The following is a 24,137-nucleotide window of genomic DNA, read 5'->3' on the forward strand; positions in this document are numbered from 1 at the left end:
CAAGGACAATCGTGATGACATATCAGTATTCCAAAAACTTGTAGCAACTGGAAGCAGTGCATCACATGTGCAATTGGAAGTACACCAAACAGAAGTTTTTTTGCTCCGATGCTTTTGATTCTCTCTTGAATTAACAATAAGGTTCCATTCCCATACCGGGAGTCGAACCCGGGCCGCCTGGGTGAAAACCAGGAATCCTGACCGCTAGACCATATGGGAAGCTGAAAGCTGCGGACTTCAATGTTTCATACAAGCAAAATTTGTCTTGCCGACAGTGTACATTTATTCATGCTAAGTGCGGTACCTTGTTGAAACCAAACACAACCAAGAAGTTGCCTTGTTAGCGCAGTAGGTAGCGCGTCAGTCTCATAATCTGAAGGTCGTAAATTCAAGCCTCACACAGGGCATTCTTTTTGATGTCTGTCATGACTTTTGTCCTCACAAGAGTGCATTGGAATTTGAGAATTAAACTCTGTTTCTGATAAAGTTGCCTGAACACCTATTGGAACTGACGGCATTTTCTTTGTTGAATAGGACTTTGTTCTGGAAATTTGTGTAATAGAGGAAAAAAGTGGGCATAAAGCATTGTTCTGGTCTTTTTCATAATTTTTGTTCTTAGTGAGCCACAATTCCATGGAAATGTTACAAGTCTTGAGTCAAGGACAATCGTGATGACATATCAGTATTCCAAAAACTTGTCGCAACTGGAAGCAGTGCATCACATGTGCCCTGTCAATTGGAAGTACACCAAACTGAAGTTTTTTTCCTCCGATGCTTTTGATTCTCTCTTGAATTAACAATAAGGTTCCATTCCCATACCGGGAGTCGAACCCGGGCCGCCTGGGTGAAAACCAGGAATCCTGACCGCTAGACCATATGGGAAGCTGAAAGCTACTGAATTCAATGTTTCATACAAGCAAAATTTGTCTTGCCGACAGTGTACATTTATTCATGCTAAGTGCAGTACCTTGTTGAAACCAAACACAACCAAGAAGTTGCCTTGTTAGCGCAGTAGGTAGCGCGTCAGTCTCATAATCTGAAGGTCGTGAGTTCAAGCCTCACACAGGGCATTCTTTTTGATGTCTGTCATGACTTTTGTCCTCACAAGAGTGCATTGGAATTTGAGAATTAAACTCTGTTTCTGATAAAGATGCCTGAACACCTATTGGAACTGACGGCATTTTCCTTGTTGAATAGGACTTTGTTCTGGAAATTTGTGTAATAGAGGAAAAAAGGGGGCATAAAGCATTGTTCTGGTCTTTTTCATAATTTTTGTTTTTAGTGAGCCACAATTCCATTTCTCATGCAGTTCCAAGACATCTGGAAATGTTACAAGTCTTGAGTCAAGGACAATCGTGATGACATATCAGTATTCCAAAAACTTGTCGCAACTGGAAGCAGTGCATCACATGTGCAATTGGAAGTACACCAAACAGAAGTTTTTTTGCTCCGATGCTTTTGATTCTCTCTTGAATTAACAATAAGGTTCCATTCCCATACCGGGAGTCGAACCCGGGCCGCCTGGGTGAAAACCAGGAATCCTGACCGCTAGACCATATGGGAAGCTGAAAGCTGCGGACTTCAATGTTTCATACAAGCAAAATTTGTCTTGCCGACAGTGTACATTTATTCATGCTAAGTGCGGTACCTTGTTGAAACCAAACACAACCAAGAAGTTGCCTTGTTAGCGCAGTAGGTAGCGCGTCAGTCTCATAATCTGAAGGTCGTAAGTTCAAGCCTCACACAGGGCATTCTTTTTGATGTCTGTCATGACTTTTGTCCTCACAAGAGTGCATTGGAATTTGAGAATTAAACTCTGTTTCTGATAAAGTTGCCTGAACACCTATTGGAACTGACGGCATTTTCTTTGTTGAATAGGACTTTGTTCTGGAAATTTGTGTAATAGAGGAAAAAAGGGGGCATAAAGCATTGTTCTGGTCTTTTTCATAATTTTTGTTCTTAGTGAGCCACAATTCCATTTCTCATGCAGTTCCAAGACATCTGGAAATGTTACAAGTCTTGAGTCAAGGACAATCGTGATGACATATCAGTATTCCAAAAACTTGTCGCAACTGGAAGCAGTGCATCACATGTGCACTGTCAATTGGAAGTACACCAAACTGAAGTTTTTTTCCTCCGATGCTTTTGATTCTCTCTTGAATTAACAATAAGGTTCCATTCCCATACCGGGAGTCGAACCCGGGCCGCCTGGGTGAAAACCAGGAATCCTGACCGCTAGACCATATGGGAAGCTGAAAGCTGCTGACTTCAATGTTTCATACAAGCAAAATTTGTCTTGCCGACAGTGTACATTTATTTATGCTAAGTGCGGTACCTTGTTGAAACCAAACACAACCAAGAAGTTGCCTTGTTAGCGCAGTAGGTAGCGCGTCAGTCTCATAATCTGAAGGTCGTGAGTTCAAGCCTCACACAGGGCATTCTTTTTGATGTCTGTCATGACTTTTGTCCTCACAAGAGTGCATTGGAATTTGAGAATTAAACTCTGTTTCTGATAAAGTTGCCTGAACACCTATTGGAACTGACGGCATTTTCTTTGTTGAATAGGACTTTGTTCTGGAAATTTGTGTAATAGAGGAAAAAAGGGGGCATAAAGCATTGTTCTGGTCTTTTTCATAATTTTTGTTCTTAGTGAGCCACAATTCCATTTCTCATGCAGTTCCAAGACATCTGGAAATGTTACAAGTCTTGAGTCAAGGACAATCGTGATGACATATCAGTATTCCAAAAACTTGTCGCAACTGGAAGCAGTGCATCACATGTGCAATTGGAAGTACACCAAACAGAATTTTTTTTTTCTCCGATGCTTTTGATTCTCTCTTGAATTAACAATAAGGTTCCATTCCCATACCGGGAGTCGAACCCGGGCCGCCTGGGTGAAAACCAGGAATCCTGACCGCTAGACCATATGGGAAGCTGAAAGCTGCGGACTTCAATGTTTCATACAAGCAAAATTTGTCTTGCCGACAGTGTACATTTATTCATGCTAAGTGCGGTACCTTGTTGAAACCAAACACAACCAAGAAGTTGCCTTGTTAGCGCAGTAGGTAGCGCGTTAGTCTCATAATCTGAAGGTCGTAAGTTCAAGCCTCACACAGGGCATTCTTTTTGATGTCTGTCATGACTTTTGTCCTCACAAGAGTGCATTGGAATTTGAGAATTAAACTCTGTTTCTGATAAAGTTGCCTGAACACCTATTGGAACTGACGGCATTTTCTTTGTTGAATAGGACTTTGTTCTGGAAATTTGTGTAATAGAGGAAAAAAGGGGGCATAAAGCATTGTTCTGGTCTTTTTCATAATTTTTGTTCTTAGTGAGCCACAATTCCATTTCTCATGCAGTTCCAAGACATCTGGAAATGTTACAAGTCTTGAGTCAAGGACAATCGTGATGACATATCAGTATTCCAAAAACTTGTCGCAACTGGAAGCAGTGCATCACATGTGCAATTGGAAGTACACCAAACAGAAGTTTTTTTGCTCCGATGCTTTTGATTCTCTCTTGAATTAACAATAAGGTTCCATTCCCATACCGGGAGTCGAACCCGGGCCGCCTGGGTGAAAACCAGGAATCCTGACCGCTAGACCATATGGGAAGCTGAAAGCTGCTGACTTCAATGTTTCATACAAGCAAAATTTGTCTTGCCGACAGTGTACATTTATTTATGCTAAGTGCAGTACCTTGTTGAAACCAAACACAACCAAGAAGTTGCCTTGTTAGCGCAGTAGGTAGCGCGTCAGTCTCATAATCTGAAGGTCGTGAGTTCAAGCCTCACACAGGGCATTCTTTTTGATGTCTGTCATGACTTTTGTCCTCACAAGAGTGCATTGGAATTTGAGAATTAAACTCTGTTTCTGATAAAGATGCCTGAACACCTATTGGAACTGACGGCATTTTCCTTGTTGAATAGGACTTTGTTCTGGAAATTTGTGTAATAGAGGAAAAAAGGGGGCATAAAGCATTGTTCTGGTCTTTTTCATAATTTTTGTTTTTAGTGAGCCACAATTCCATTTCTCATGCAGTTCCAAGACATCTGGAAATGTTACAAGTCTTGAGTCAAGGACAATCGTGATGACATATCAGTATTCCAAAAACTTGTCGCAACTGGAAGCAGTGCATCACATGTGCAATTGGAAGTACACCAAACAGAAGTTTTTTTGCTCCGATGCTTTTGATTCTCTCTTGAATTAACAATAAGGTTCCATTCCCATACCGGGAGTCGAACCCGGGCCGCCTGGGTGAAAACCAGGAATCCTGACCGCTAGACCATATGGGAAGCTGAAAGCTGCTGACTTCAATGTTTCATACAAGCAAAATTTGTCTTGCCGACAGTGTACATTTATTTATGCTAAGTGCGGTACCTTGTTGAAACCAAACACAACCCAGAAGTTGCCTTGTTAGCGCAGTAGGTAGCGCGTCAGTCTCATAATCTGAAGGTCGTGAGTTCAAGCCTCACACAGGGCATTCTTTTTGATGTCTGTCATGACTTTTGTCCTCACAAGAGTGCATTGGAATTTGAGAATTAAACTCTGTTTCTGATAAATATGCCTGAACACCTATTGGAACTGACGGCATTTTCCTTGTTGAATAGGACTTTGTTCTGGAAATTTGTGTAATAGAGGAAAAAAGGGGGCATAAAGCATTGTTCTGGTCTTTTTCATAATTTTTGTTTTTAGTGAGCCACAATTCCATTTCTCATGCAGTTCCAAGACATCTGGAAATGTTACAAGTCTTGAGTCAAGGACAATCGTGATGACATATCAGTATTCCAAAAACTTGTCGCAACTGGAAGCAGTGCATCACATGTGCAATTGGAAGTACACCAAACAGAAGTTTTTTTGCTCCGATGCTTTTGATTCTCTCTTGAATTAACAATAAGGTTCCATTCCCATACCGGGAGTCGAACCCGGGCCGCCTGGGTGAAAACCAGGAATCCTGACCGCTAGACCATATGGGAAGCTGAAAGCTGCTGACTTCAATGTTTCATACAAGCAAAATTTGTCTTGCCGACAGTGTACATTTATTTATGCTAAGTGCGGTACCTTGTTGAAACCAAACACAACCAAGAAGTTGCCTTGTTAGCGCAGTAGGTAGCGCGTCAGTCTCATAATCTGAAGGTCGTGAGTTCAAGCCTCACACAGGGCATTCTTTTTGATGTCTGTCATGACTTTTGTCCTCACAAGAGTGCATTGGAATTTGAGAATTAAACTCTGTTTCTGATAAAGTTGCCTGAACACCTATTGGAACTGACGGCATTTTCTTTGTTGAATAGGACTTTGTTCTGGAAATTTGTGTAATAGAGGAAAAAAGGGGGCATAAAGCATTGTTCTGGTCTTTTTCATAATTTTTGTTCTTAGTGAGCCACAATTCCATTTCTCATGCAGTTCCAAGACATCTGGAAATGTTACAAGTCTTGAGTCAAGGACAATCGTGATGACATATCAGTATTCCAAAAACTTGTCGCAACTGGAAGCAGTGCATCACATGTGCAATTGGAAGTACACCAAACAGAAGTTTTTTTGCTCCGATGCTTTTGATTCTCTCTTGAATTAACAATAAGGTTCCATTCCCATACCGGGAGTCGAACCCGGGCCGCCTGGGTGAAAACCAGGAATCCTGACCGCTAGACCATATGGGAAGCTGAAAGCTGCTGACTTCAATGTTTCATAGAAGCAAAATTTGTCTTGCCGACAGTGTACATTTATTCATGCTAAGTGCGGTACCTTGTTGAAACCAAACACAACCAAGAAGTTGCCTTGTTAGCGCAGTAGGTAGCGCGTCAGTCTCATAATCTGACGGTCGTGAGTTCAAGCCTCACACAGGGCATTCTTTTTGATGTCTGTCATGACTTTTGTCCTCACAAGAGTGCATTGGAATTTGAGAATTAAACTCTGTTTCTGATAAAGATGCCTGAACACCTATTGGAACTGACGGCATTTTCCTTGTTGAATAGGACTTTGTTCTGGAAATTTGTGTAATAGAGGAAAAAAGGGGGCATAAAGCATTGTTCTGGTCTTTTTCATAATTTTTGTTCTTAGTGAGCCACAATTCCATTTCTCATGCAGTTCCAAGACATCTGGAAATGTTACAAGTCTTGAGTCAAGGACAATCGTGATGACATATCAGTATTCCAAAAACTTGTCGCAACTGGAAGCAGTGCATCACATGTGCAATTGGAAGTACACCAAACAGAAGTTTTTTTGCTCCGATGCTTTTGATTCTCTCTTGAATTAACAATAAGGTTCCATTCCCATACCGGGAGTCGAACCCGGGCCGCCTGGGTGAAAACCAGGAATCCTGACCGCTAGACCATATGGGAAGCTGAAAGCTGCTGACTTCAATGTTTCATACAAGCAAAATTTGTCTTGCCGACAGTGTACATTTATTCATGCTAAGTGCAGTACCTTGTTGAAACCAAACACAACCAAGATGTTGCCTTGTTAGCGCAGTAGGTAGCGCGTCAGTCTCATAATCTGAAGGTCGTGAGTTCAAGCCTCACACAGGGCATTCTTTTTGATGTCTGTCATGACTTTTGTCCTCACAAGAGTGCATTGGAGTTTGAGAATTAAACTCTGTTTCTGATAAAGATGCCTGAACACCTATTGGAACTGACGGCATTTTCCTTGTTGAATAGGACTTTGTTCTGGAAATTTGTGTAATAGAGGAAAAAAGGGGGCATAAAGCATTGTTCTGGTCTTTTTCATAATTTTTGTTTTTAGTGAGCCACAATTCCATTTCTCATGCAGTTCCAAGACATCTGGAAATGTTACAAGTCTTGAGTCAAGGACAATCGTGATGACATATCAGTATTCCAAAAACTTGTCGCAACTGGAAGCAGTGCATCACATGTGCAATTGGAAGTACACCAAACAGAAGTTTTTTTGCTCCGATGCTTTTGATTCTCTCTTGAATTAACAATAAGGTTCCATTCCCATACCGGGAGTCGAACCCGGGCCGCCTGGGTGAAAACCAGGAATCCTGACCGCTAGACCATATGGGAAGCTGAAAGCTGCTGACTTCAATGTTTCATACAAGCAAAATTTGTCTTGCCGACAGTGTACATTTATTTATGCTAAGTGCGGTACCTTGTTGAAACCAAACACAACCAAGAAGTTGCCTTGTTAGCGCAGTAGGTAGCGCGTCAGTCTCATAATCTGAAGGTCGTGAGTTCAAGCCTCACACAGGGCATTCTTTTTGATGTCTGTCATGACTTTTGTCCTCACAAGAGTGCATTGGAATTTGAGAATTAAACTCTGTTTCTGATAAAGTTGCCTGAACACCTATTGGAACTGACGGCATTTTCTTTGTTGAATAGGACTTTGTTCTGGAAATTTGTGTAATAGAGGAAAAAAGGGGGCATAAAGCATTGTTCTGGTCTTTTTCATAATTTTTGTTCTTAGTGAGCCACAATTCCATTTCTCATGCAGTTCCAAGACATCTGGAAATGTTACAAGTCTTGAGTCAAGGACAATCGTGATGACATATCAGTATTCCAAAAACTTGTCGCAACTGGAAGCAGTGCATCACATGTGCAATTGGAAGTACACCAAACAGAAGTTTTTTTGCTCCGATGCTTTTGATTCTCTCTTGAATTAACAATAAGGTTCCATTCCCATACCGGGAGTCGAACCCGGGCCGCCTGGGTGAAAACCAGGAATCCTGACCGCTAGACCATATGGGAAGCTGAAAGCTGCTGACTTCAATGTTTCATAGAAGCAAAATTTGTCTTGCCGACAGTGTACATTTATTCATGCTAAGTGCGGTACCTTGTTGAAACCAAACACAACCAAGAAGTTGCCTTGTTAGCGCAGTAGGTAGCGCGTCAGTCTCATAATCTGACGGTCGTGAGTTCAAGCCTCACACAGGGCATTCTTTTTGATGTCTGTCATGACTTTTGTCCTCACAAGAGTGCATTGGAATTTGAGAATTAAACTCTGTTTCTGATAAAGATGCCTGAACACCTATTGGAACTGACGGCATTTTCCTTGTTGAATAGGACTTTGTTCTGGAAATTTGTGTAATAGAGGAAAAAAGGGGGCATAAAGCATTGTTCTGGTCTTTTTCATAATTTTTGTTCTTAGTGAGCCACAATTCCATTTCTCATGCAGTTCCAAGACATCTGGAAATGTTACAAGTCTTGAGTCAAGGACAATCGTGATGACATATCAGTATTCCAAAAACTTGTCGCAACTGGAAGCAGTGCATCACATGTGCAATTGGAAGTACACCAAACAGAAGTTTTTTTGCTCCGATGCTTTTGATTATCTCTTGAATTAACAATAAGGTTCCATTCCCATACCGGGAGTCGAACCCGGGCCGCCTGGGTGAAAACCAGGAATCCTGACCGCTAGACCATATGGGAAGCTGAAAGCTACAGAATTCAATGTTTCATACAAGCAAAATTTGTCTTGCCGACAGTGTACATTTATTCATACCAAGTGCAGTACCTTGTTGAAACCAAACACAACCAAGAAGTTGCCTTGTTAGCGCAGTAGGTAGCGCGTCAGTCTCATAATCTGAAGGTCGTGAGTTCAAGCCTCACACAGGGCATTCTTTTTGATGTCTGTCATGACTTTTGTCCTCACAAGAGTGCATTGGAATTTGAGAATTAAACTCTGTTTCTGATAAAGATGCCTGAACACCTATTGGAACTGACGGCATTTTCCTTGTTGAATAGGACTTTGTTCTGGAAATTTGTGTAATAGAGGAAAAAAGGGGGCATAAAGCATTGTTCTGGTCTTTTTCATAATTTTTGTTCTTAGTGAGCCACAATTTCATTTCTCATGCAGTTCCAAGACATCTGGAAATGTTACACGTCTTGAGTCAAGGACAATCGTGATGACATATCAGTATTCCAAAAACTTGTCGCAACTGGAAGCAGTGCATCACATGTGCAATTGGAAGTACACCAAACAGAAGTTTTTTTGCTCCGATGCTTTTGATTATCTCTTGAATTAACAATAAGGTTCCATTCCCATACCGGGAGTCGAACCCGGGCCGCCTGGGTGAAAACCAGGAATCCTGACCGCTAGACCATATGGGAAGCTGAAAGCTACTGAATTCAATGTTTTATACAAGCAAAATTTGTCTTGCCGACAGTGTACATTTATTCATACCAAGTGCAGTACCTTGTTGAAACCAAACACAACCAAGAAGTTGCCTTGTTAGCGCAGTAGGTAGCGCGTCAGTCTCATAATCTGAAGGTCGTGAGTTCAAGCCTCACACAGGGCATTCTTTTTGATGTCTGTCATGACTTTTGTCCTCACAAGAGTGCATTGGAATTTGAGAATTAAACTCTGTTTCTGATTAAGTTGCCTGAACACCTATTGGAACTGACGGCATTTTCTTTGTTGAATAGGACTTTGTTCTGGAAATTTGTGTAATAGAGGAAAAAAGGGGGCATAAATCATTGTTCTGGTCTTTTTCATAATTTTTGTTCTTAGTGAGCCACAATTCCATTTCTCATGCAGTTCCAAGACATCTGGAAATGTTACAAGTCTTGAGTCAAGGACAATCGTGATGACATATCAGTATTACAAAAACTTGTCGCAACTGGAAGCAATGCATCACATGTGCAATTGGAAGTACACCAAACAGAAGTTTTTTTGCTCCGATGCTTTTGATTCTCTCTTGAATTAACAATAAGGTTCCATTCCCATACCGGGAGTCGAACCCGGGCCGCCTGGGTGAAAACCAGGAATCCTGACCGCTAGACCATATGGGAAGCTGAAAGCTACTGAATTCAATGTTTCATACAAGCAAAATTTGTCTTGCCGACAGTGTACATTTATTCATGCTAAGTGCAGTACCTTGTTGAAACCAAACACAACCAAAAAGTTGCCTTGTTAGCGCAGTAGGTAGCGCGTCAGTCTCATAATCTGAAGGTCGTGAGTTCAAGCCTCACACAGGGCATTCTTTTTGATGTCTGTCATGACTTTTGTCCTCACAAGAGTGCATTGGAATTTGAGAATTAAACTCTGTTTCTGATAAAGTTGCCTGAACACCTATTGGAACTGACGGCATTTTCCTTGTTGAATAGGACTTTGTTCTGGAAATTTGTGTAATAGAGGAAAAAAGGGGGCATAAAGCATTGTTCTGTTTTTTTTTCATAATTTTTGTTCTTAGTGAGCCACAATTCCATTTCTCATGCAGTTCAAAGACATCTGGAAATGTTACAAGTCTTGAGTCTAAGACAATCGTGATGACATATCAGTATTCCAAAAACTTGTCGCAACTGGAAGCAGTGCATCACATGTGCAATTGGAAGTACACCAAACAGAAGTTTTTTTGCTCCGATGCTTTTGATTCTCTCTTGAATTAACAATAAGGTTCCATTCCCATACCGGGAGTCGAACCCGGGCCGCCTGGGTGAAAACCAGGAATCCTGACCGCTAGACCATATGGGAAGCTGAAAGCTACTGAATTCAATGTTTCATACAAGCAAAATTTGTCTTGCCGACAGTGTACATTTATTCATGCTAAGTGCAGTACCTTGTTGAAACCAAACACAACCAAGAAGTTGCCTTGTTAGCGCAGTAGGTAGCGTGTCAGTCTCATAATCTGAAGGTCGTGAGTTCAAGCCTCACACAGGGCATTCTTTTTGATGTCTGTCATGACTTTTGTCTTCACAAGAGTGCATTGGAATTTGAGAATTAAACTCTGTTTCTGATAAAGTTGCCTGAACACCTATTGGAACTGACGGCATTTTCCTTGTTGAATAGGACTTTGTTCTGGAAATTTGTGTAATAGAGGAAAAAAGGGGGCATAAAGCATTGTTCTGTTTTTTTTCATAATTTTTGTTCTTAGTGAGCCACAATTCCATTTCTCATGCAGTTCCAAGACATCTGGAAATGTTACAAGTCTTGAGTCAAGGACAATCGTGATGACATATCAGTATTCCAAAAACTTGTCGCAACTGGAAGCAGTGCATCACATGTGCAATTGGAAGTACACCAAACAGGAGTTTTTTTGCTCCGATGCTTTTGATTCTCTCTTGAATTAACAATAAGGTTCCATTCCCATACCGGGAGTCGAACCCGGGCCGCTTGGGTGAAAACCAGGAATCCTGACCGCTAGACCATATGGGAAGCTGAAAGCTACTGAATTCAGTGTTTCATACAAGCAAAATTTGTCTTGCCGACAGTGTACATTTATTCATGCTAAGTGCAGTACCTTGTTGAAACCAAACACAACCAAAAAGTTGCCTTGTTAGCGCAGTAGGTAGCGCGTCAGTCTCATAATCTGAAGGTCGTGAGTTCAAGCCTCACACAGGGCATTCTTTTTGATGTCTGTCATGACTTTTGTCCTCACAAGAGTGCATTGGAATTTGAGAATTAAACTCTGTTTCTGATAAAGTTGCCTGAACACCTATTGGAACTGACGGCATTTTCCTTGTTGAATAGGACTTTGTTCTGGAAATTTGTGTAATAGAGGAAAAAAGGGGGCATAAAGCATTGTTCTGTTTTTTTTTCATAATTTTTGTTCTTAGTGAGCCACAATTCCATTTCTCATGCAGTTCCAAGACATCTGGAAATGTTACAAGTCTTGAGTCAAGGACAATCGTGATGACATATCAGTATTCCAAAAACTTGTCGCAACTGGAAGCAGTGCATCACATGTGCAATTGGAAGTACACCAAACAGAAGTTTTTTTCCTCCGATGCTTTTGATTCTCTCTTGAATTAACAATAAGGTTCCATTCCCATACCGGGAGTCGAACCCGGGCCGCCTGGGTGAAAACCAGGAATCCTGACCGCTAGACCATATGGGAAGCTGAAAGCTGCTGACTTCAATGTTTCATACAAGCAAAATTTGTCTTGCCGACAGTGTACATTTATTCATGCTAAGTGCGGTACCTTGTTGAAACCAAACACAACCAAGAAGTTGCCTTGTTAGCGCAGTAGGTAGCGCGTCAGTCTCATAATCTGAAGGTCGTGAGTTCAAGCCTCACACAGGGCATTCTTTTTGATGTCTGTCATGACTTTTGTCCTCACAAGAGTGCATTGGAATTTGAGAATTAAACTCTGTTTCTGATAAAGATGCCTGAACACCTATTGGAACTGACGGCATTTTCCTTGTTGAATAGCAATTTGTTCTGGAAATTTGTGTAATAGAGGAAAAAAGGGGGCATAAAGCATTGTTCTGGTCTTTTTCATAATTTTTGTTCTTAGTGAGCCACAATTCCATTTCTCATGCAGTTCCAAGACATCTGGAAATGTTACAAGTCTTGAGTCAAGGACAATCGTGATGACATATCAGTATTCCAAAAACTTGTAGCAACTGGAAGCAGTGCATCACATGTGCAATTGGAAGTACACCAAACAGAAGTTTTTTTGCTCCGATGCTTTTGATTCTCTCTTGAATTAACAATAAGGTTCCATTCCCATACCGGGAGTCGAACCCGGGCCGCCTGGGTGAAAACCAGGAATCCTGACCGCTAGACCATATGGGAAGCTGAAAGCTGCGGACTTCAATGTTTCATACAAGCAAAATTTGTCTTGCCGACAGTGTACATTTATTCATGCTAAGTGCGGTACCTTGTTGAAACCAAACACAACCAAGAAGTTGCCTTGTTAGCGCAGTAGGTAGCGCGTCAGTCTCATAATCTGAAGGTCGTAAGTTCAAGCCTCACACAGGGCATTCTTTTTGATGTCTGTCATGACTTTTGTCCTCACAAGAGTGCATTGGAATTTGAGAATTAAACTCTGTTTCTGATAAAGTTGCCTGAACACCTATTGGAACTGACGGCATTTTCTTTGTTGAATAGGACTTTGTTCTGGAAATTTGTGTAATAGAGGAAAAAAGGGGGCATAAAGCATTGTTCTGGTCTTTTTCATAATTTTTGTTCTTAGTGAGCCACAATTCCATGGAAATGTTACAAGTCTTGAGTCAAGGACAATCGTGATGACATATCAGTATTCCAAAAACTTGTCGCAACTGGAAGCAGTGCATCACATGTGCACTGTCAATTGGAAGTACACCAAACTGAAGTTTTTTTCCTCCGATGCTTTTGATTCTCTCTTGAATTAACAATAAGGTTCCATTCCCATACCGGGAGTCGAACCCGGGCCGCCTGGGTGAAAACCAGGAATCCTGACCGCTAGACCATATGGGAAGCTGAAAGCTACTGAATTCAATGTTTCATACAAGCAAAATTTGTCTTGCCGACAGTGTACATTTATTCATGCTAAGTGCAGTACCTTGTTGAAACCAAACACAACCAAGAAGTTGCCTTGTTAGCGCAGTAGGTAGCGCGTCAGTCTCATAATCTGAAGGTCGTGAGTTCAAGCCTCACACAGGGCATTCTTTTTGATGTCTGTCATGACTTTTGTCCTCACAAGAGTGCATTGGAATTTGAGAATTAAACTCTGTTTCTGATAAAGATGCCTGAACACCTATTGGAACTGACGGCATTTTCCTTGTTGAATAGGACTTTGTTCTGGAAATTTGTGTAATAGAGGAAAAAAGGGGGCATAAAGCATTGTTCTGGTCTTTTTCATAATTTTTGTTTTTAGTGAGCCACAATTCCATTTCTCATGCAGTTCCAAGACATCTGGAAATGTTACAAGTCTTGAGTCAAGGACAATCGTGATGACATATCAGTATTCCAAAAGCTTGTCGCAACTGGAAGCAGTGCATCACATGTGCAATTGGAAGTACACCAAACAGAAGTTTTTTTGCTCCGATGCTTTTGATTCTCTCTTGAATTAACAATAAGGTTCCATTCCCATACCGGGAGTCGAACCCGGGCCGCCTGGGTGAAAACCAGGAATCCTGACCGCTAGACCATATGGGAAGCTGAAAGCTGCGGACTTCAATGTTTCATACAAGCAAAATTTGTCTTGCCGACAGTGTACATTTATTCATGCTAAGTGCGGTACCTTGTTGAAACCAAACACAACCAAGAAGTTGCCTTGTTAGCGCAGTAGGTAGCGCGTCAGTCTCATAATCTGAAGGTCGTAAGTTCAAGCCTCACACAGGGCATTCTTTTTGATGTCTGTCATGACTTTTGTCCTCACAAGAGTGCATTGGAATTTGAGAATAATACTCTGTTTCTGATAAAGTTGCCTGAACACCTATTGGAACTGACGGCATTTTCTTTGTTGAATAGGACTTTGTTCTGGAAATTTGTGTAATAGAGGAAAAAAGGGGGCATAAAGCATTGTTCTGGTCTTTTTCATAATTTTTGTTCTTAGTGAGCCACAATTCCATTTCTCATGCAGTTCCAAGACATCTGGAAATGTTACAAGTCTTGAGTCAAGGACAATCGTGATGACATATCAGTATTCCAAAAACTTGTCGCAACTGGAAGCAGTGCATCACATGTGCACTGTCAATTGGAAGTTCACCAAACTGAAGTTTTTTTCCTCCGATGCTTTTGATTCTCTCTTGAATTAACAATAAGGTTCCATTCCCATACCGGGAGTCGAACCCGGGCCGCCTGGGTGAAAACCAGGAATCCTGACCGCTAGACCATATGGGAAGCTGAAAGCTGCTGACTTCAATGTTTCATACAAGCAAAATTTGTCTTGCCGACAGTGTACATTTATTTATGCTAAGTGCGGTACCTTGTTGAAACCAAACACAACCAAGAAGTTGCCTTGTTAGCGCAGTAGGTAGTGCGTCAGTCTCATAATCTGAAGGTCGTGAGTTCAAGCCTCACACAGGGCTTTCTTTTTGATGTCTGTCATGACTTTTGTCCTCACAAGAGTGCATTGGAATTTGAGAATTAAACTCTGTTTCTGATAAAGTTGCCTGAACACCTATTGGAACTGACGGCATTTTCTTTGTTGAATAGGACTTTGTTCTGGAAATTTGTGTAATAGAGGAAAAAAGGGGGCATAAAGCATTGTTCTGGTCTTTTTCATAATTTTTGTTCTTAGTGAGCCACAATTCCATTTCTCATGCAGTTCCAAGACATCTGGAAATGTTACAAGTCTTGAGTCAAGGACAATCGTGATGACATATCAGTATTCCAAAAACTTGTCGCAACTGGAAGCAGTGCATCACATGTGCAATTGGAAGTACACCAAACAGAAGTTTTTTTGCTCCGATGCTTTTGATTCTCTCTTGAATTAACAATAAGGTTCTATTCCCATACCGGGAGTCGAACCCGGGCCGCCTGGGTGAAAACCAGGAATCCTGACCGCTAGACCATATGGGAAGCTGAAAGCTGCGGACTTCAATGTTTCATACAAGCAAAATTTGTCTTGCCGACAGTGTACATTTATTCATGCTAAGTGCGGTACCTTGTTGAAACCAAACACAACCAAGAAGTTGCCTTGTTAGCGCAGTAGGTAGCGCGTCAGTCTCATAATCTGAAGGTCGTAAGTTCAAGCCTCACACAGGGCATTCTTTTTGATGTCTGTCATGACTTTTGTCCTCACAAGAGTGCATTGGAATTTGAGAATTAAACTCTGTTTCTGATAAAGTTGCCTGAACACCTATTGGAACTGACGGCATTTTCTTTGTTGAATAGGACTTTGTTCTGGAAATTTGTGTAATAGAGGAAAAAAGGGGGCATAAAGCATTGTTCTGGTCTTTTTCATAATTTTTGTTCTTAGTGAGCCACAATTCCATTTCTCATGCAGTTCCAAGACATCTGGAAATGTTACAAGTCTTGAGTCAAGGACAATCGTGATGACATATCAGTATTCCAAAAACTTGTCGCAACTGGAAGCAGTGCATCACATGTGCACTGTCAATTGGATGTACACCAAACTGAAGTTTTTTTCCTCCGATGCTTTTGATTCTCTCTTGAATTAACAATAAGGTTCCATTCCCATACCGGGAGTCGAACCCGGGCCGCCTGGGTGAAAACCAGGAATCCTGACCGCTAGACCATATGGGAAGCTGAAAGCTACTGAATTCAATGTTTCATACAAGCAAAATTTGTCTTGCCGACAGTGTACATTTATTCATGCTAAGTGCAGTACCTTGTTGAAACCAAACACAACCAAGAAGTTGCCTTGTTAGCGCAGTAGGTAGCGCGTCAGTCTCATAATCTGAAGGTCGTGAGTTCAAGCCTCACACAGGGCATTCTTTTTGATGTCTGTCATGACTTTTGTCCTCACAAGAGTGCATTGGAATTTGAGAATTAAACTCTGTTTCTGATAAAGATGCCTGAACACCTATTGGAACTGACGGCATTTTCCTTGTTGAATAGGACTTTGTTCTGGAAATTTGTGTAATAGAGGAAAAAAGGGGGCATAAAGCATTGTTCTGGTCTTTTTCATAATTTTTGTTTTTAGTGAGCCACAATTCCATTTCTCATGCAGTTCCAAGACATCTGGAAATGTTACAAGTCTTGAGTCAAGGACAATCGTGATGACATATCAGTATTCCAAAAGCTTGTCGCAACTGGAAGCAGTGCATCACATGTGCAATTGGAAGTACACCAAACAGAAGTTTTTTTGCTCCGATGCTTTTGATTCTCTCTTGAATTAACAATAAGGTTCCATTCCCATACCGGGAGTCGAACCCGGGCCGCCTGGGTGAAAACCAGGAATCCTGACCGCTAGACCATATGGGAAGCTGAAAGCTGCTGACTTCAATGTTTCATACAAGCAAAATTTGTCTTGCCGACAGTGTACATTTATTTATGCTAAGTGCGGTACCTTGTTGAAACCAAACACAACCAAGAAGTTGCCTTGTTAGCGCAGTAGGTAGCGCGTCAGTCTCATAATCTGAAGGTCGTGAGTTCAAGCCTCACACAGGGCATTCTTTTTTATGTCTGTCATGACTTTTGTCCTCACAAGAGTGCATTGGAATTTGAGAATTAAACTCTGTTTCTGATAAAGATGCCTGAACACCTATTGGAACTGACGGCATTTTCCTTGTTGAATAGGACTTTGTTCTGGAAATTTGTGTAATAGAGGAAAAAAGGGGGCATAAAGCATTGTTCTGGTCTTTTTCATAATTTTTGTTTTTAGTGAGCCACAATTCCATTTCTCATGCAGTTCCAAGACATCTGGAAATGTTACAAGTCTTGAGTCAAGGACAATCGTGATGACATATCAGTATTCCAAAAACTTGTCGCAACTGGAAGCAGTGCATCACATGTGCAATTGGAAGTACACCAAACAGAAGTTTTTTTGCTCCGATGCTTTTGATTCTCTCTTGAATTAACAATAAGGTTCCATTCCCATACCGGGAGTCGAACCCGGGCCGCCTGGGTGAAAACCAGGAATCCTGACCGCTAGACCATATGGGAAGCTGAAAGCTGCTGACTTCAATGTTTCATACAAGCAAAATTTGTCTTGCCGACAGTGTACATTTATTTATGCTAAGTGCGGTACCTTGTTGAAACCAAACACAACCAAGAAGTTGCCTTGTTAGCGCAGTAGGTAGCGCGTCAGTCTCATAATCTGAAGGTCGTGAGTTCAAGCCTCACACAGGGCATTCTTTTTGATGTCTGTCATGACTTTTGTCCTCACAAGAGTGCATTGGAATTTGAGAATTAAACTCTGTTTCTGATAAAGTTGCCTGAACACCTATTGGAACTGACGGCATTTTCTTTGTTGAATAGGACTTTGTTCTGGAAATTTGTGTAATAGAGGAAAAAAGGGGGCATAAAGCATTGTTCTGGTCTTTTTCATAATTTTTGTTCTTAGTGAGCCACAATTCCATTTCTCATGCAGTTCCAAGACATCTGGAAATGTTACAAGTCTTGAGTCAAGGACAATCGTGATGACATATCAGTATTCCAAAAACTTGTCGCAACTGGAAGCAGTGCATCACATGTGCAATTGGAAGTACACCAAACAGAAGTTTTTTTGCTCCGATGCTTTTGATTCTCTCTTGAATTAACAATAAGGTTCCATTCCCATACCGGGAGTCGAACCCGGGCCGCCTGGGTGAAAACCAGGAATCCTGACCGCTAGACCATATGGGAAGCTGAAAGCTGCTGACTTCAATGTTTCATACAAGCAAAATTTGTCTTGCCGACAGTGTACATTTATTTATGCTAAGTGCGGTACCTTGTTGAAACCAAACACAACCAAGAAGTTGCCTTGTTAGCGCAGTAGGTAGCGCGTCAGTCTCATAATCTGAAGGTCGTGAGTTCAAGCCTCACACAGGGCATTCTTTTTTATGTCTGTCATGACTTTTGTCCTCACAAGAGTGCATTGGAATTTGAGAATTAAACTCTGTTTCTGATAAAGATGCCTGAACACCTATTGGAACTGACGGCATTTTCCTTGTTGAATAGGACTTTGTTCTGGAAATTTGTGTAATAGAGGAAAAAAGGGGGCATAAAGCATTGTTCTGGTCTTTTTCATAATTTTTGTTTTTAGTGAGCCACAATTCCATTTCTCATGCAGTTCCAAGACATCTGGAAATGTTACAAGTCTTGAGTCAAGGACAATCGTGATGACATATCAGTATTCCAAAAACTTGTCGCAACTGGAAGCAGTGCATCACATGTGCAATTGGAAGTACACCAAACAGAAGTTTTTTTGCTCCGATGCTTTTGATTCTCTCTTGAATTAACAATAAGGTTCCATTCCCATACCGGGAGTCGAACCCGGGCCGCCTGGGTGAAAACCAGGAATCCTGACCGCTAGACCATATGGGAAGCTGAAAGCTGCTGACTTCAATGTTTCATACAAGCAAAATTTGTCTTGCCGACAGTGTACATTTATTTATGCTAAGTGCGGTACCTTGTTGAAACCAAACACAACCAAGAAGTTGCCTTGTTAGCGCAGTAGGTAGCGCGTCAGTCTCATAATCTGAAGGTCGTGAGTTCAAGCCTCACACAGGGCATTCTTTTTGATGTCTGTCATGACTTTTGTCCTCACAAGAGTGCATTGGAATTTGAGAATTAAACTCTGTTTCTGATAAAGTTGCCTGAACACCTATTGGAACTGACGGCATTTTCTTTGTTGAATAGGACTTTGTTCTGGAAATTTGTGTAATAGAGGAAAAAAGGGGGCATAAAGCATTGTTCTGGTCTTTTTCATAATTTTTGTTCTTAGTGAGCCACAATTCCATTTCTCATGCAGTTCCAAGACATCTGGAAATGTTACAAGTCTTGAGTCAAGGACAATCGTGATGACATATCAGTATTCCAAAAACTTGTCGCAACTGGAAGCAGTGCATCACATGTGCAATTGGAAGTACACCAAACAGAAGTTTTTTTGCTCCGATGCTTTTGATTCTCTCTTGAATTAACAATAAGGTTCCATTCCCATACCGGGAGTCGAACCCGGGCCGCCTGGGTGAAAACCAGGAATCCTGACCGCTAGACCATATGGGAAGCTGAAAGCTGCTGACTTCAATGTTTCATACAAGCAAAATTTGTCTTGCCGACAGTGTACATTTATTCATGCTAAGTGCAGTACCTTGTTGAAACCAAACACAACCAAGAAGTTGCCTTGTTAGCGCAGTAGGTAGCGCGTCAGTCTCATAATCTGAAGGTCGTGAGTTCAAGCCTCACACAGGGCATTCTTTTTGATGTCTGTCATGACTTTTGTCCTCACAAGAGTGCATTGGAGTTTGAGAATTAAACTCTGTTTCTGATAAAGATGCCTGAACACCTATTGGAACTGACGGCATTTTCCTTGTTGAATAGGACTTTGTTCTGGAAATTTGTGTAATAGAGGAAAAAAGGGGGCATAAAGCATTGTTCTGGTCTTTTTCATAATTTTTGTTTTTAGTGAGCCACAATTCCATTTCTCATGCAGTTCCAAGACATCTGGAAATGTTACAAGTCTTGAGTCAAGGACAATCGTGATGACATATCAGTATTCCAAAAACTTGTCGCAACTGGAAGCAGTGCATCACATGTGCAATTGGAAGTACACCAAACAGAAGTTTTTTTGCTCCGATGCTTTTGATTCTCTCTTGAATTAACAATAAGGTTCCATTCCAATACCGGGAGTCGAACCCGGGCCGCCTGGGTGAAAACCAGGAATCCTGACCGCTAGACCATATGGGAAGCTGAAAGCTGCTGACTTCAATGTTTCATAGAAGCAAAATTTGTCTTGCCGACAGTGTACATTTATTCATGCTAAGTGCGGTACCTTGTTGAAACCAAACACAACCAAGAAGTTGCCTTGTTAGCGCAGTAGGTAGCGCGTCAGTCTCATAATCTGACGGTCGTGAGTTCAAGCCTCACACAGGGCATTCTTTTTGATGTCTGTCATGACTTTTGTCCTCACAAGAGTGCATTGGAATTTGAGAATTAAACTCTGTTTCTGATAAAGATGCCTGAACACCTATTGGAACTGACGGCATTTTCCTTGTTGAATAGGACTTTGTTCTGGAAATTTGTGTAATAGAGGAAAAAAGGGGGCATAAAGCATTGTTCTGGTCTTTTTCATAATTTTTGTTCTTAGTGAGCCACAATTCCATTTCTCATGCAGTTCCAAGACATCTGGAAATGTTACAAGTCAAGGACAATCGTGATGACATATCAGTATTCCAAAAACTTGTCGCAACTGGAAGCAGTGCATCACATGTGCAATTGGAAGTACACCAAACAGAAGTTTTTTTGCTCCGATGCTTTTGATTCTCTCTTGAATTAACAATAAGGTTCCATTCCCATACCGGGAGTCGAACCCGGCCGGCCTGGGTGAAAACCAGGAATCCTGACCGCTAGACCATATGGGAAGCTGAAAGCTGCTGACTTCAATGTTTCATACAAGCAAAATTTGTCTTGCCGACAGTGTACATTTATTCATGCTAAGTGCAGTACCTTGTTGAAACCAAACACAACCAAGAAGTTGCCTTGTTAGCGCAGTAGGTAGCGCGTCAGTCTCATAATCTGAAGGTCGTGAGTTCAAGCCTCACACAGGGCATTCTTTTTGATGTCTGTCATGACTTTTGTCCTCACAAGAGTGCATTGGAATTTGAGAATTAAACTCTGTTTCTGATAAAGATGCCTGAACACCTATTGGAACTGACGGCATTTTCCTTGTTGAATAGGACTTTGTTCTGGAAATTTGTGTAATAGAGGAAAAAAGGGGGCATAAAGCATTGTTCTGGTCTTTTTCATAATTTTTGTTCTTAGTGAGCCACAATTCCATTTCTCATGCAGTTCCAAGACATCTGGAAATGTTACAAGTCTTGAGTCAAGGACAATCGTGATGACATATCAGTATTTCAAAAACTTGTCGCAACTGGAAGCAGTGCATCACATGTGCAATTGGAAGTACACCAAACAGAAGTTTTTTTGCTCCGATGCTTTTGATTCTCTCTTGAATTAACAATAAGGTTCCATTCCCATACCGGGAGTCGAACCCGGGCCGCCTGGGTGAAAACCAGGAATCCTGACCGCTAGACCATATGGGAAGCTGAAAGCTGCTGACTTCAATGTTTCATAGAAGCAAAATTTGTCTTGCCGACAGTGTACATTTATTCATGCTAAGTGCGGTACCTTGTTGAAACCAAACACAACCAAGAAGTTGCCTTGTTAGCGCAGTAGGTAGCGCGTCAGTCTCATAATCTGAAGGTCGTGAGTTCAAGCCTCACACAGGGCATTCTTTTTGATGTCTGTCATGACTTTTGTCCTCACAAGAGTGCATTGGAATTTGAGAATTAAACTCTGTTTCTGATAAAGATGCCTGAACACCTATTGGAACTGACGGCATTTTCCTTGTTGAATAGGACTTTGTTCTGGAAATTTGTGTAATAGAGGAAAAAAGGGGGCATAAAGCATTGTTCTGGTCTTTTTCATAATTTTTGTTCTTAGTGAGCCACAATTCCATTTCTCATGCAGTTCCAAGACATCTGGAAATGTTACAAGTCAAGGACAATCGTGATGACATATCAGTATTCCAAAAACTTGTCGCAACTGGAAGCAGTGCATCACATGTGCAATTGGAAGTACACCAAACAGAAGTTTTTTTGCTCCGATGCTTTTGATTCTCTCTTGAATTAACAATAAGGTTCCATTCCCATACCGGGAGTCGAACCCGGGCCGCCTGGGTGAAAACCAGGAATCCTGACCGCTAGACCATATGGGAAGCTGAAAGCTACTGAATTCAATGTTTTATACAAGCAAAATTTGTCTTGCCGACAGTGTACATTTATTCATACCAAGTGCAGTACCTTGTTGAAACCAAACACAACCAAGAAGTTGCCTTGTTAGCGCAGTAGGTAGCGCGTCAGTTTTATAATCTGAAGGTCGTGAGTTCAAGCCTCACACAGGGCATTCTTTTTGATGTCTGTCATGACTTTTGTCCTCACAAGAGTGCATTGGAATTTGAGAATTAAACTCTGTTTCTGATAAAGATTCCTGAACACCTATTGGAACTGACGGCATTTTCCTTGTTGAATAGGACTTTGTTCTGGAAATTTGTGTAATAGAGGAAAAAAGGGGGCATAAAGCATTGTTCTGGTCTTTTTCATAATTTTTGTTCTTAGTGAGCCACAATTCCATTTCTCATGCAGTTCCAAGACATCTGGAAATGTTACAAGTCTTGAGTCAAGGACAATCGTGATGACATATCAGTATTCCAAAAACTTGTCGCAACTGGAAGCAGTGCATCACATGTGCAATTGGAAGTACACCAAACAGAAGTTTTTTTGCTCCGATGCTTTTGATTATCTCTTGAATTAACAATAAGGTTCCATTCCCATACAGGGAGTCGAACCCGGGCCGCCTGGGTGAAAACCAGGAATCCTGACCGCTAGACCATATGGGAAGCTGAAAGCTACAGAATTCAATGTTTCATACAAGCAAAATTTGTCTTGCCGACAGTGTACATTTATTCATACCAAGTGCAGTACCTTGTTGAAACCAAACACAACCAAGAAGTTGCCTTGTTAGCGCAGTAGGTAGCGCGTCAGTCTCATAATCTGAAGGTCGTGAGTTCAAGCCTCACACAGGGCATTCTTTTTGATGTCTGTCATGACTTTTGTCCTCACAAGAGTGCATTGGAATTTGAGAATTAAACTCTGTTTCTGATAAAGATGCCTGAACACCTATTGGAACTGACGGCATTTTCCTTGTTGAATAGGACTTTGTTCTGGAAATTTGTGTAATAGAGGAAAAAAGGGGGCATAAAGCATTGTTCTGGTCTTTTTCATAATTTTTGTTTTTAGTGAGCCACAATTCCATTTCTCATGCAGTTCCAAGACATCTGGAAATGTTACACGTCTTGAGTCAAGGACAATCGTGATGACATATCAGTATTCCAAAAACTTGTCGCAACTGGAAGCAGTGCATCACATGTGCAATTGGAAGTACACCAAACAGAAGTTTTTTTGCTCCGATGCTTTTGATTATCTCTTGAATTAACAATAAGGTTCCATTCCCATACCGGGAGTCGAACCCGGGCCGCCTGGGTGAAAACCAGGAATCCTGACCGCTAGACCATATGGGAAGCTGAAAGCTACTGAATTCAATGTTTTATACAAGCAAAATTTGTCTTGCCGACAGTGTACATTTATTCATACCAAGTGCAGTACCTTGTTGAAACCAAACACAACCAAGAAGTTGCCTTGTTAGCGCAGTAGGTAGCGCGTCAGTCTCATAATCTGAAGGTCGTGAGTTCAAGCCTCACACAGGGCATTCTTTTTGATGTCTGTCATGACTTTTGTCCTCACAAGAGTGCATTGGAATTTGAGAATTAAACTCTGTTTCTGATAAAGTTGCCTGAACACCTATTGGAACTGACGGCATTTTCTTTGTTGAATAGGACTTTGTTCTGGAAATTTGTGTAATAGAGGAAAAAAGGGGGCATAAATCATTGTTCTGGTCTTTTTCATAATTTTTGTTCTTAGTGAGCCACAATTCCATTTCTCATGCAGTTCCAAGACATCTGGAAATGTTACAAGTCTTGAGTCAAGGACAATCGTGATGACATATCAGTATTACAAAAACTTGTCGCAACTGGAAGCAATGCATCACATGTGCAATTGGAAGTACACCAAACAGAAGTTTTTTTGCTCCGATGCTTTTGATTCTCTCTTGAATTAACAATAAGGTTCCATTCCCATACCGGGAGTCGAACCCGGGCCGCCTGGGTGAAAACCAGGAATCCTGACCGCTAGACCACATGGGAAGCTGAAAGCTACTGACTTCAATGTTTCATACAAGCAAAATTTGTCTTGCCGACAGTGTACATTTTTTCATGCTAAGTGCAGTACTTTGTTGAAACCAAACACAACCAAGAA

General features: G+C 41.3%; 71 non-coding genes across 71 annotated transcripts; 35 read left to right on the top strand and 36 right to left on the bottom strand.

Annotated features, from left to right (window-relative positions):
* Positions 1-147: 147 nt before the first annotated feature.
* TRNAE-UUC (transfer RNA glutamic acid (anticodon UUC)) lies at positions 148-219 on the bottom strand. Its single transcript has one exon. It is a non-coding gene; the product is annotated as a tRNA-Glu (tRNA).
* Positions 220-334: 115 nt separating this feature from the next.
* On the top strand, positions 335-407 carry TRNAM-CAU (transfer RNA methionine (anticodon CAU)). Its single transcript has one exon. It is a non-coding gene; the product is annotated as a tRNA-Met (tRNA).
* A 403-nt stretch (positions 408-810) lies between these two features.
* On the bottom strand, positions 811-882 carry TRNAE-UUC (transfer RNA glutamic acid (anticodon UUC)). The gene has a single exon. It is a non-coding gene; the product is annotated as a tRNA-Glu (tRNA).
* A 115-nt stretch (positions 883-997) lies between these two features.
* On the top strand, positions 998-1,070 carry TRNAM-CAU (transfer RNA methionine (anticodon CAU)). The gene has a single exon. It is a non-coding gene; the product is annotated as a tRNA-Met (tRNA).
* Positions 1,071-1,491: 421 nt separating this feature from the next.
* On the bottom strand, positions 1,492-1,563 carry TRNAE-UUC (transfer RNA glutamic acid (anticodon UUC)). Its single transcript has one exon. It is a non-coding gene; the product is annotated as a tRNA-Glu (tRNA).
* A 115-nt stretch (positions 1,564-1,678) lies between these two features.
* TRNAM-CAU (transfer RNA methionine (anticodon CAU)) lies at positions 1,679-1,751 on the top strand. The gene has a single exon. It is a non-coding gene; the product is annotated as a tRNA-Met (tRNA).
* Positions 1,752-2,178: 427 nt separating this feature from the next.
* On the bottom strand, positions 2,179-2,250 carry TRNAE-UUC (transfer RNA glutamic acid (anticodon UUC)). The gene has a single exon. It is a non-coding gene; the product is annotated as a tRNA-Glu (tRNA).
* A 115-nt stretch (positions 2,251-2,365) lies between these two features.
* Positions 2,366-2,438, top strand: TRNAM-CAU (transfer RNA methionine (anticodon CAU)). The gene has a single exon. It is a non-coding gene; the product is annotated as a tRNA-Met (tRNA).
* Positions 2,439-2,860: 422 nt separating this feature from the next.
* TRNAE-UUC (transfer RNA glutamic acid (anticodon UUC)) lies at positions 2,861-2,932 on the bottom strand. The gene has a single exon. It is a non-coding gene; the product is annotated as a tRNA-Glu (tRNA).
* A 115-nt stretch (positions 2,933-3,047) lies between these two features.
* On the top strand, positions 3,048-3,120 carry TRNAM-CAU (transfer RNA methionine (anticodon CAU)). The gene has a single exon. It is a non-coding gene; the product is annotated as a tRNA-Met (tRNA).
* Positions 3,121-3,541: 421 nt separating this feature from the next.
* On the bottom strand, positions 3,542-3,613 carry TRNAE-UUC (transfer RNA glutamic acid (anticodon UUC)). Its single transcript has one exon. It is a non-coding gene; the product is annotated as a tRNA-Glu (tRNA).
* A 115-nt stretch (positions 3,614-3,728) lies between these two features.
* TRNAM-CAU (transfer RNA methionine (anticodon CAU)) lies at positions 3,729-3,801 on the top strand. The gene has a single exon. It is a non-coding gene; the product is annotated as a tRNA-Met (tRNA).
* A 421-nt stretch (positions 3,802-4,222) lies between these two features.
* TRNAE-UUC (transfer RNA glutamic acid (anticodon UUC)) lies at positions 4,223-4,294 on the bottom strand. Its single transcript has one exon. It is a non-coding gene; the product is annotated as a tRNA-Glu (tRNA).
* Positions 4,295-4,409: 115 nt separating this feature from the next.
* On the top strand, positions 4,410-4,482 carry TRNAM-CAU (transfer RNA methionine (anticodon CAU)). The gene has a single exon. It is a non-coding gene; the product is annotated as a tRNA-Met (tRNA).
* Positions 4,483-4,903: 421 nt separating this feature from the next.
* Positions 4,904-4,975, bottom strand: TRNAE-UUC (transfer RNA glutamic acid (anticodon UUC)). Its single transcript has one exon. It is a non-coding gene; the product is annotated as a tRNA-Glu (tRNA).
* A 115-nt stretch (positions 4,976-5,090) lies between these two features.
* On the top strand, positions 5,091-5,163 carry TRNAM-CAU (transfer RNA methionine (anticodon CAU)). The gene has a single exon. It is a non-coding gene; the product is annotated as a tRNA-Met (tRNA).
* A 421-nt stretch (positions 5,164-5,584) lies between these two features.
* On the bottom strand, positions 5,585-5,656 carry TRNAE-UUC (transfer RNA glutamic acid (anticodon UUC)). Its single transcript has one exon. It is a non-coding gene; the product is annotated as a tRNA-Glu (tRNA).
* A 115-nt stretch (positions 5,657-5,771) lies between these two features.
* Positions 5,772-5,844, top strand: TRNAM-CAU (transfer RNA methionine (anticodon CAU)). The gene has a single exon. It is a non-coding gene; the product is annotated as a tRNA-Met (tRNA).
* Positions 5,845-6,265: 421 nt separating this feature from the next.
* TRNAE-UUC (transfer RNA glutamic acid (anticodon UUC)) lies at positions 6,266-6,337 on the bottom strand. Its single transcript has one exon. It is a non-coding gene; the product is annotated as a tRNA-Glu (tRNA).
* A 115-nt stretch (positions 6,338-6,452) lies between these two features.
* TRNAM-CAU (transfer RNA methionine (anticodon CAU)) lies at positions 6,453-6,525 on the top strand. The gene has a single exon. It is a non-coding gene; the product is annotated as a tRNA-Met (tRNA).
* Positions 6,526-6,946: 421 nt separating this feature from the next.
* On the bottom strand, positions 6,947-7,018 carry TRNAE-UUC (transfer RNA glutamic acid (anticodon UUC)). Its single transcript has one exon. It is a non-coding gene; the product is annotated as a tRNA-Glu (tRNA).
* A 115-nt stretch (positions 7,019-7,133) lies between these two features.
* On the top strand, positions 7,134-7,206 carry TRNAM-CAU (transfer RNA methionine (anticodon CAU)). The gene has a single exon. It is a non-coding gene; the product is annotated as a tRNA-Met (tRNA).
* Positions 7,207-7,627: 421 nt separating this feature from the next.
* TRNAE-UUC (transfer RNA glutamic acid (anticodon UUC)) lies at positions 7,628-7,699 on the bottom strand. Its single transcript has one exon. It is a non-coding gene; the product is annotated as a tRNA-Glu (tRNA).
* A 115-nt stretch (positions 7,700-7,814) lies between these two features.
* On the top strand, positions 7,815-7,887 carry TRNAM-CAU (transfer RNA methionine (anticodon CAU)). The gene has a single exon. It is a non-coding gene; the product is annotated as a tRNA-Met (tRNA).
* Positions 7,888-8,308: 421 nt separating this feature from the next.
* TRNAE-UUC (transfer RNA glutamic acid (anticodon UUC)) lies at positions 8,309-8,380 on the bottom strand. The gene has a single exon. It is a non-coding gene; the product is annotated as a tRNA-Glu (tRNA).
* A 115-nt stretch (positions 8,381-8,495) lies between these two features.
* Positions 8,496-8,568, top strand: TRNAM-CAU (transfer RNA methionine (anticodon CAU)). The gene has a single exon. It is a non-coding gene; the product is annotated as a tRNA-Met (tRNA).
* A 421-nt stretch (positions 8,569-8,989) lies between these two features.
* Positions 8,990-9,061, bottom strand: TRNAE-UUC (transfer RNA glutamic acid (anticodon UUC)). The gene has a single exon. It is a non-coding gene; the product is annotated as a tRNA-Glu (tRNA).
* Positions 9,062-9,176: 115 nt separating this feature from the next.
* TRNAM-CAU (transfer RNA methionine (anticodon CAU)) lies at positions 9,177-9,249 on the top strand. Its single transcript has one exon. It is a non-coding gene; the product is annotated as a tRNA-Met (tRNA).
* Positions 9,250-9,670: 421 nt separating this feature from the next.
* On the bottom strand, positions 9,671-9,742 carry TRNAE-UUC (transfer RNA glutamic acid (anticodon UUC)). The gene has a single exon. It is a non-coding gene; the product is annotated as a tRNA-Glu (tRNA).
* Positions 9,743-9,857: 115 nt separating this feature from the next.
* TRNAM-CAU (transfer RNA methionine (anticodon CAU)) lies at positions 9,858-9,930 on the top strand. The gene has a single exon. It is a non-coding gene; the product is annotated as a tRNA-Met (tRNA).
* Positions 9,931-10,352: 422 nt separating this feature from the next.
* Positions 10,353-10,424, bottom strand: TRNAE-UUC (transfer RNA glutamic acid (anticodon UUC)). The gene has a single exon. It is a non-coding gene; the product is annotated as a tRNA-Glu (tRNA).
* Positions 10,425-10,539: 115 nt separating this feature from the next.
* TRNAM-CAU (transfer RNA methionine (anticodon CAU)) lies at positions 10,540-10,612 on the top strand. The gene has a single exon. It is a non-coding gene; the product is annotated as a tRNA-Met (tRNA).
* A 421-nt stretch (positions 10,613-11,033) lies between these two features.
* On the bottom strand, positions 11,034-11,105 carry TRNAE-UUC (transfer RNA glutamic acid (anticodon UUC)). Its single transcript has one exon. It is a non-coding gene; the product is annotated as a tRNA-Glu (tRNA).
* A 115-nt stretch (positions 11,106-11,220) lies between these two features.
* TRNAM-CAU (transfer RNA methionine (anticodon CAU)) lies at positions 11,221-11,293 on the top strand. Its single transcript has one exon. It is a non-coding gene; the product is annotated as a tRNA-Met (tRNA).
* Positions 11,294-11,715: 422 nt separating this feature from the next.
* Positions 11,716-11,787, bottom strand: TRNAE-UUC (transfer RNA glutamic acid (anticodon UUC)). Its single transcript has one exon. It is a non-coding gene; the product is annotated as a tRNA-Glu (tRNA).
* A 115-nt stretch (positions 11,788-11,902) lies between these two features.
* TRNAM-CAU (transfer RNA methionine (anticodon CAU)) lies at positions 11,903-11,975 on the top strand. Its single transcript has one exon. It is a non-coding gene; the product is annotated as a tRNA-Met (tRNA).
* A 421-nt stretch (positions 11,976-12,396) lies between these two features.
* TRNAE-UUC (transfer RNA glutamic acid (anticodon UUC)) lies at positions 12,397-12,468 on the bottom strand. Its single transcript has one exon. It is a non-coding gene; the product is annotated as a tRNA-Glu (tRNA).
* Positions 12,469-12,583: 115 nt separating this feature from the next.
* Positions 12,584-12,656, top strand: TRNAM-CAU (transfer RNA methionine (anticodon CAU)). Its single transcript has one exon. It is a non-coding gene; the product is annotated as a tRNA-Met (tRNA).
* Positions 12,657-13,059: 403 nt separating this feature from the next.
* Positions 13,060-13,131, bottom strand: TRNAE-UUC (transfer RNA glutamic acid (anticodon UUC)). The gene has a single exon. It is a non-coding gene; the product is annotated as a tRNA-Glu (tRNA).
* Positions 13,132-13,246: 115 nt separating this feature from the next.
* Positions 13,247-13,319, top strand: TRNAM-CAU (transfer RNA methionine (anticodon CAU)). Its single transcript has one exon. It is a non-coding gene; the product is annotated as a tRNA-Met (tRNA).
* A 421-nt stretch (positions 13,320-13,740) lies between these two features.
* On the bottom strand, positions 13,741-13,812 carry TRNAE-UUC (transfer RNA glutamic acid (anticodon UUC)). The gene has a single exon. It is a non-coding gene; the product is annotated as a tRNA-Glu (tRNA).
* Positions 13,813-13,927: 115 nt separating this feature from the next.
* TRNAM-CAU (transfer RNA methionine (anticodon CAU)) lies at positions 13,928-14,000 on the top strand. The gene has a single exon. It is a non-coding gene; the product is annotated as a tRNA-Met (tRNA).
* Positions 14,001-14,427: 427 nt separating this feature from the next.
* Positions 14,428-14,499, bottom strand: TRNAE-UUC (transfer RNA glutamic acid (anticodon UUC)). Its single transcript has one exon. It is a non-coding gene; the product is annotated as a tRNA-Glu (tRNA).
* Positions 14,500-14,614: 115 nt separating this feature from the next.
* TRNAM-CAU (transfer RNA methionine (anticodon CAU)) lies at positions 14,615-14,687 on the top strand. The gene has a single exon. It is a non-coding gene; the product is annotated as a tRNA-Met (tRNA).
* A 421-nt stretch (positions 14,688-15,108) lies between these two features.
* On the bottom strand, positions 15,109-15,180 carry TRNAE-UUC (transfer RNA glutamic acid (anticodon UUC)). The gene has a single exon. It is a non-coding gene; the product is annotated as a tRNA-Glu (tRNA).
* Positions 15,181-15,295: 115 nt separating this feature from the next.
* TRNAM-CAU (transfer RNA methionine (anticodon CAU)) lies at positions 15,296-15,368 on the top strand. Its single transcript has one exon. It is a non-coding gene; the product is annotated as a tRNA-Met (tRNA).
* A 427-nt stretch (positions 15,369-15,795) lies between these two features.
* Positions 15,796-15,867, bottom strand: TRNAE-UUC (transfer RNA glutamic acid (anticodon UUC)). Its single transcript has one exon. It is a non-coding gene; the product is annotated as a tRNA-Glu (tRNA).
* Positions 15,868-15,982: 115 nt separating this feature from the next.
* On the top strand, positions 15,983-16,055 carry TRNAM-CAU (transfer RNA methionine (anticodon CAU)). The gene has a single exon. It is a non-coding gene; the product is annotated as a tRNA-Met (tRNA).
* A 421-nt stretch (positions 16,056-16,476) lies between these two features.
* TRNAE-UUC (transfer RNA glutamic acid (anticodon UUC)) lies at positions 16,477-16,548 on the bottom strand. Its single transcript has one exon. It is a non-coding gene; the product is annotated as a tRNA-Glu (tRNA).
* A 115-nt stretch (positions 16,549-16,663) lies between these two features.
* Positions 16,664-16,736, top strand: TRNAM-CAU (transfer RNA methionine (anticodon CAU)). Its single transcript has one exon. It is a non-coding gene; the product is annotated as a tRNA-Met (tRNA).
* Positions 16,737-17,157: 421 nt separating this feature from the next.
* TRNAE-UUC (transfer RNA glutamic acid (anticodon UUC)) lies at positions 17,158-17,229 on the bottom strand. Its single transcript has one exon. It is a non-coding gene; the product is annotated as a tRNA-Glu (tRNA).
* Positions 17,230-17,344: 115 nt separating this feature from the next.
* Positions 17,345-17,417, top strand: TRNAM-CAU (transfer RNA methionine (anticodon CAU)). Its single transcript has one exon. It is a non-coding gene; the product is annotated as a tRNA-Met (tRNA).
* A 421-nt stretch (positions 17,418-17,838) lies between these two features.
* TRNAE-UUC (transfer RNA glutamic acid (anticodon UUC)) lies at positions 17,839-17,910 on the bottom strand. Its single transcript has one exon. It is a non-coding gene; the product is annotated as a tRNA-Glu (tRNA).
* A 115-nt stretch (positions 17,911-18,025) lies between these two features.
* TRNAM-CAU (transfer RNA methionine (anticodon CAU)) lies at positions 18,026-18,098 on the top strand. Its single transcript has one exon. It is a non-coding gene; the product is annotated as a tRNA-Met (tRNA).
* A 421-nt stretch (positions 18,099-18,519) lies between these two features.
* Positions 18,520-18,591, bottom strand: TRNAE-UUC (transfer RNA glutamic acid (anticodon UUC)). Its single transcript has one exon. It is a non-coding gene; the product is annotated as a tRNA-Glu (tRNA).
* Positions 18,592-18,706: 115 nt separating this feature from the next.
* TRNAM-CAU (transfer RNA methionine (anticodon CAU)) lies at positions 18,707-18,779 on the top strand. The gene has a single exon. It is a non-coding gene; the product is annotated as a tRNA-Met (tRNA).
* A 421-nt stretch (positions 18,780-19,200) lies between these two features.
* Positions 19,201-19,272, bottom strand: TRNAE-UUC (transfer RNA glutamic acid (anticodon UUC)). The gene has a single exon. It is a non-coding gene; the product is annotated as a tRNA-Glu (tRNA).
* Positions 19,273-19,387: 115 nt separating this feature from the next.
* TRNAM-CAU (transfer RNA methionine (anticodon CAU)) lies at positions 19,388-19,460 on the top strand. The gene has a single exon. It is a non-coding gene; the product is annotated as a tRNA-Met (tRNA).
* A 421-nt stretch (positions 19,461-19,881) lies between these two features.
* On the bottom strand, positions 19,882-19,953 carry TRNAE-UUC (transfer RNA glutamic acid (anticodon UUC)). The gene has a single exon. It is a non-coding gene; the product is annotated as a tRNA-Glu (tRNA).
* A 115-nt stretch (positions 19,954-20,068) lies between these two features.
* On the top strand, positions 20,069-20,141 carry TRNAM-CAU (transfer RNA methionine (anticodon CAU)). The gene has a single exon. It is a non-coding gene; the product is annotated as a tRNA-Met (tRNA).
* Positions 20,142-20,555: 414 nt separating this feature from the next.
* On the bottom strand, positions 20,556-20,627 carry TRNAE-UUC (transfer RNA glutamic acid (anticodon UUC)). Its single transcript has one exon. It is a non-coding gene; the product is annotated as a tRNA-Glu (tRNA).
* A 115-nt stretch (positions 20,628-20,742) lies between these two features.
* TRNAM-CAU (transfer RNA methionine (anticodon CAU)) lies at positions 20,743-20,815 on the top strand. The gene has a single exon. It is a non-coding gene; the product is annotated as a tRNA-Met (tRNA).
* A 421-nt stretch (positions 20,816-21,236) lies between these two features.
* On the bottom strand, positions 21,237-21,308 carry TRNAE-UUC (transfer RNA glutamic acid (anticodon UUC)). The gene has a single exon. It is a non-coding gene; the product is annotated as a tRNA-Glu (tRNA).
* Positions 21,309-21,423: 115 nt separating this feature from the next.
* Positions 21,424-21,496, top strand: TRNAM-CAU (transfer RNA methionine (anticodon CAU)). Its single transcript has one exon. It is a non-coding gene; the product is annotated as a tRNA-Met (tRNA).
* A 414-nt stretch (positions 21,497-21,910) lies between these two features.
* Positions 21,911-21,982, bottom strand: TRNAE-UUC (transfer RNA glutamic acid (anticodon UUC)). The gene has a single exon. It is a non-coding gene; the product is annotated as a tRNA-Glu (tRNA).
* A 115-nt stretch (positions 21,983-22,097) lies between these two features.
* On the top strand, positions 22,098-22,170 carry TRNAI-UAU (transfer RNA isoleucine (anticodon UAU)). Its single transcript has one exon. It is a non-coding gene; the product is annotated as a tRNA-Ile (tRNA).
* A 421-nt stretch (positions 22,171-22,591) lies between these two features.
* Positions 22,592-22,663, bottom strand: TRNAE-UUC (transfer RNA glutamic acid (anticodon UUC)). The gene has a single exon. It is a non-coding gene; the product is annotated as a tRNA-Glu (tRNA).
* A 115-nt stretch (positions 22,664-22,778) lies between these two features.
* TRNAM-CAU (transfer RNA methionine (anticodon CAU)) lies at positions 22,779-22,851 on the top strand. The gene has a single exon. It is a non-coding gene; the product is annotated as a tRNA-Met (tRNA).
* Positions 22,852-23,272: 421 nt separating this feature from the next.
* On the bottom strand, positions 23,273-23,344 carry TRNAE-UUC (transfer RNA glutamic acid (anticodon UUC)). Its single transcript has one exon. It is a non-coding gene; the product is annotated as a tRNA-Glu (tRNA).
* Positions 23,345-23,459: 115 nt separating this feature from the next.
* On the top strand, positions 23,460-23,532 carry TRNAM-CAU (transfer RNA methionine (anticodon CAU)). Its single transcript has one exon. It is a non-coding gene; the product is annotated as a tRNA-Met (tRNA).
* Positions 23,533-23,953: 421 nt separating this feature from the next.
* On the bottom strand, positions 23,954-24,025 carry TRNAE-UUC (transfer RNA glutamic acid (anticodon UUC)). The gene has a single exon. It is a non-coding gene; the product is annotated as a tRNA-Glu (tRNA).
* Between the last annotated feature and the right edge of the window lie 112 nt (positions 24,026-24,137).

Source organism: Crinia signifera, chromosome 4 (genome assembly GCF_055691185.1).
Source record: "Crinia signifera chromosome 4, ASM5569118v1, whole genome shotgun sequence".
NCBI classification, from domain to species: Eukaryota; Metazoa; Chordata; class Amphibia; order Anura; family Myobatrachidae; genus Crinia; species Crinia signifera.